The sequence below is a fragment of the Rattus norvegicus genome, chromosome 14, assembly GCF_021556685.1.
Source record: "Rattus norvegicus strain SHRSP/BbbUtx chromosome 14, alternate assembly SHRSP_T2T, whole genome shotgun sequence".
Lineage (NCBI taxonomy): Eukaryota > Metazoa > Chordata > Mammalia > Rodentia > Muridae > Rattus > Rattus norvegicus.
The window spans coordinates 30379759-30385305 of NC_141547.1; the positions used below are offsets into that span (position 1 = coordinate 30379759).

A 5547-nucleotide genomic window follows, 5' to 3' on the forward strand; every position below is an offset into this window, starting at 1 on the left:
TGCCAGCAGCAAACCACTGAACTGAGAATAGGACCCCCGTTGAAGGAATCAGAGAAAGAACTGGAAGAGCTTGAAGGGGCTCGAGACTCCATATGTACAACAATGCCAAGCAACCAGAGCTTCCAGGGACTAAGCCCCTACCCAAAGACTATACATGGACTGACCCTGGACTCTGACCTCATAGGTAGCAATGAATATCCTAGTAAGAGCACCAGTGGAAGGGGAAGCCCTGGGTCCTGCTAAGACTGAACCCCCAGTGAACTAGACTGGTGGGGGGAGGGCGGCAATGGGGGGAGGGTTGGGAGGGGAACACCCATAAGGAAGGGGAGGGGGGAGGGGGATGTTTGCCCGGATACCGGGAAAGGGAATAACACTTGAAATGTATATAAGAAATACTCAAGTTAATAAAAAAAAAAATATGTTTCTTCTCTACGGTTTCTTCTTGTACTTAGTTAATCCACAGTACAAAGATGACTCCCAAAGATAGTTCATAACTTCTTGACTATTTTATATTCATGTAAATAATTAGTAATTTATTAATATTATAAAATAAGAAAAATAATATAAATCCTCACAATATACTACCCAGCATGAGAAATGGAATTATAACTGCTACCTCCATTAAGACATTATATCTGTGCTCAACCTTTCTCAGAAAGAGTCCATACTACCTCGTGCCTCTATGTATTCCTGATGAGTTTAAATCAAATGTCTATGTCTGAAAAATAGTAATACAATTTTACCTATGTGTGTCCATGAGCTTGAGGCACATAAATACAAAGAAATGCGTGTTGTTTTACATGTTCTTAAGTGTTTCCATTAATAATAAGCTATTAAAATTAATGTTAATTGAAAAATAAATGGATTCGTTTGTTTTCACTGATCCTCCACTACATTGACCAGAGCATAGTGAACTTCTTATTGTTTTAGTACATATTAAGCTTTCTCTAGTTTATTACCTTATGATCATCTATTGTTTAAAACTTCCGTATGATTGTCTTCTACACCTGTGTAACAATGTCCCTAAAGTATACGCATAGGACATATACCTCTGGATTACAGAGACTGTTGGTCAAGATAAACTAGTTTTGCAGTAGCAACAAATAATTCTAAAATTGTAGTATTTTGATGCACAACCCTTGGAGATTTGCCTACCATGCAGCAGTGCAGGGGACACTGAAGGAAAGATACCTGCTGACCATTCACAATGTCCTTATCACACAGGAGACTTCTCATTACTAGAACCTCAAGATCCCTGAAGAGAGTGAGACAATGAGTGGAGACTTGTATAGTAACTCATCCATGCATGGCTTGACTTGAAACATGACATTTCTACCACATTTCACTTGCCATTAAGACTTACATGCATCAGCACCAAGGCAGCAGAGAATGCCTCCCCTCAAGGTTAGACAGGATTGAAGAATTGAATGTGTGCCATATTTTATTACTTATTTTAAATTAATATGACTTAATGGCAATAGAAAATTCTATCAATAATTCTAAAAGTTCCTCTATGTGATATTTTAATTTAAACCAACTCTGTAGTAAGAAGTGTTAATTATGCTTCACATTACTGTCAAAGATTGACATTGTCAGACATTTTCATTTTTATCATACCAGTAGGGTGAGCATTAAGTAGCATCTTATTGTGCTTTTAATTTGCCTCTCTGTGGCTGATAACAGAGATGACTGATATTTCTTGTATTTCCAGTTCTTAGACATATTTTCCTGTTGGCACATTTTCCTATCAAGTTGTCATTTTCTCTTTGATGTGTAGTTTTAAATTTTTTTTTTACTTTGGATGCTAATTCTATGTTCCTTATGTGCTGTAAATATCTCCATAGAGCATGTGGCTTATGGCTTCATTTATATTTATGGTGCTTATCAACATAAGGCATGTTTAATGTAATGTTGACAGCATATCTTTATTTTCCCCTCTCTGAAAATTTGTTTCTTGCTCAAAGCTGTTTCCCTAATCTCAAGTTATACAAACAATTTTCAGTAAAGATTTCAAAGTTTTCACTTTGTATCTAGGAATTTATTTCACCTATAACTAATTATAGAATCAAAGAGCAGCTTGGATTGTCCATTTCCCCAGTCATTACAACAGCACTGTTTTTATGGTCTTCATACAGCCATTCTCTTTCTTGAGCCTGATATTTATCCCTATCACCTGCTAGCATGACATTGATTCCTGTTGCCTGATAATGTGTCCTCTTCACTGATCTTTTGAGTTCCTATTTTCATCCAGCCATACACACACACACACACACACACACACACACACGCACACGCACACATGCACGCACACACGCATTCACGCGCGCGCACGCACACACACACACACACACACACACACAGAGTGGTGTGTTTCTGGGAATCAGGACCCAATTTTAAGTCAAAATGAACAAATCCATCTGCTTTCTTTAAGGTTCTCTTTTAGCACATGGGATTGGCAGTAACACATTTCAGACAATATCAACCACCTTGTATGATATCAATTGGTGCATACTGAGACTGTGATTGAAACAGATAAGAACACAAGTTTCAGAAGACAATGCAGCAGCCATTTTGAATAAGAGAAACCTCTTAATTCAACCACAGATCTGAATGCAAGGCCATTCACTTATGTAGAGCCGGAAGTGATGCCAAGCCAAAGGTCTGAGATTTGTATTTTTCAAGTCTAAGCATGATTTATATACTTCACAAGTGTTTGGAGTTTTCTAGGAAGATGATATTGTTCTTCCTTAAAAGTCCTTTAAAGTTTTTGAAAAACAGGGTTGCCTCAGCAACTCTGCTTCTTTTTGTATATAAACTAATATGTATAAATTCTTTAGAAGATAATCTGAAATATTTATTTATTCAGGATGATTAGCAAAGTCCACTCAACTTCTGAAATATCATGTAACAAAATGTTTATTCAACTCTGTGTCCTCCTCATATACTTATAAGGTCACAGTTCAGCACCCCGTATTCTAACCAAGTGGATCTCAACCTTGATAATGCTACAGCCCTTTACTACAGTTCCTCGTGTTATTGTGACCCCAGCCATAGAAATATCTTCATAACTGTAATGTTGTTACTGTTACAAATCATAAATGGGTCTCAACCCACAGGTTGAGAACCATTGTGCTGGAGTGTCTGGCAGAGTTTCTGTTTGGAGGATCAGTGCTAAGAGTGAGCACGAAACTGTCCTTAATAGGTTGAGGTTAGATTTCTAACTCTGTAACATTATTTTGCCTCCAACACATCACACTTGAACTTTAATGACTTTGACTAATAGTCAGAGCAAAAGAGAATCACATAGACTCCTATCCTCAGAGTTTGGAAGACGAGGGTCCGCTTTGGAATGGAGTAAGTTTAAAGGTGCAGATCACATAGAAGGATGGAGGAGTACATCTCGAGTTTGCTTTCCCTAAATCCTGAATATCCAGGCCTAGGGACACAGCCGAATGAGATTTACCAACAGCATGAATCAAGAAAAGTTAGCCAAGCTTCAAGCTCAGGTCCGGATAGGGGGCAAGGGGACAGCTCGCAGGAAGAAGAAGGTGGTGCATAGGACAGCTACTGCTGATGACAAAAAGCTTCAGGGTTCACTAAAGAAACTGGCTGTGAACAATAGAGCTGGTATTGAAGAGGTGAACATGATTAAAGAGGATGGAACAGTTATTCATTTCAACAATCCCAAAGTCCAAGCTTCCCTCTCCGCTAACACCTTTGCAATTACTGGTCATGCAGAAGCCAAACCAATCACAGAAATGCTTCCTGGAATACTAAGTCAGCTTGGTGCTGACAGCTTAACGAGCCTTAGAAAGTTAGCTGAACAGTCCCCACGACAAGTATTGGATAGTAAAGCACCCAAACCAGAAGACATTGATGAAGAGGATGATGATGTTCCAGATCTTGTAGAAAATTTTGATGAAGCATCAAAAAATGAAGCTAACTAAAATCTTCTGGGTTTTGGAAGCTGGCATGGACTAGATTTAACAATCAGTTCTGTTGTTCCAAAGTTTTACAGACATGGAGAACATCACCTGTTATTAGTTCCGTAATATAAATATTTTGTATATTAATGATGCTGTTTTATCAGCATTTCTTGGTCATTGGATTTTGCATTTTGCACTTCTTCCCAGGATCGATTCTTTTGGTCAAAATATGAAGTATTGGTACAGGTTGAGGGTGGTTTTTGTTTTTTGGGGGGGACTTTTGGTGTGTATGTATATGTATGTGTGTGGGTATGTGTGTACACAGTGGACAGCAGATTGGATAACAGTTATATCTATCGTATCCCTTCCCCCAATAGAAATAAAGCAAATCTTTACAAAAAAAAAAGAAGAAGAAATGAAATGTTTGTTAGCTGGTAACAACTCAATACATTTTTGTACAAACCTATATCTTTTTTATGCATCCTTGCTATACATGGTGATCATGTTTGTCAGGAGCCATTCACTGGAATATACAGCTCTGTAACCCTTTCTCTACTATTTGGAGGCACAGCTAGGACATGGCCTGTTGTTATGTAATCATTATGTCCCAAGTACACCATGGTCAACTGTGTGTGTTAAGAGGGTTTGGAACAGGCGCATCCCAAGTGGTCTAAAGAAGATTGTAAAATACAATTGAATTAAGGCAAGGCAGAGTCCTCTAAAACCTGTGACCTACAAAATTGGATATGTCCTAATAGACCCAGATAATACTGTTATTGGCAAAAATGTGGGGCCTGCATCTCTTTATGACTCTCTAGGAATTTTACAATGCTCTTAATACAGTTCTTTGTAGTTCCTACAGTTCAGTGATGAGAAGAAGCTCGTTACCTGGTGTTTAACAAAACATACTGTGGATTGATTTGGGTCTTAAATGCATGTAACGTTACCTATCAGATGAAATTACAACCCAGGAGATCTATTTCCATGCTGCCTCTTGCCTATAAAGGTACCCTCCTGATTCGGTGAGCATATTAACTGCTTTTTTGTAGGGAGTCCTATACCTGGGAAATAAACTTGGCTGACCAGCCTATGAACCCAAATCATCTATTTTTGTATTGATTTAGCACTGACTCGCTTAACCTATTAAAGCACCTAATTTTGTTGGGTTATATAGCAGGGTGAAATTTCTTTTATATTTATTGCACCTTCCCAAAGCCTCATGAAGTAAATGGTCATAAATGACAGTTGCAAAACTTGTGTTCCAAACTTCCCTATTGGAGTTATTATACAGCATTCTCAGACAGAGGCCAATTGAGCCATTACATGTAAATATATATTGATAATTAATTCATCTGAGTTCTGCTTCATCACTTATTCACTCCATATACTGTGTCATTAATGACAGAAAAATGTTGTCATAATCTCTGCAATTATATTTTCTCATATTTGTGTGTCCACATCCAGTACTGAAATTATTTTTCACACATTCCAATTCCACGTTCACAACACAATTTCATTCCTCCTTTCCCCAACACCAAATGGATTTCTAAAAATGACGGCAAGAAAAACTTGCTTCTCTGAGAAACACCATTAAGAAAATTCATTCTATTTGTTTTTAGGC

The 5547-nt window shown here is 37.8% G+C and overlaps 1 pseudogene across 1 annotated transcript; it reads left to right on the top strand.

The window, feature by feature from the left end:
- Positions 1-3352: 3352 nt before the first annotated feature.
- Positions 3353-4342, top strand: Btf3l5 (basic transcription factor 3-like 5; annotated as a pseudogene). Its single transcript, XR_015636980.1, has one exon. The product of XR_015636980.1 is annotated as a basic transcription factor 3-like 5 (transcript).
- Positions 4343-5547: the final 1205 nt, after the last annotated feature.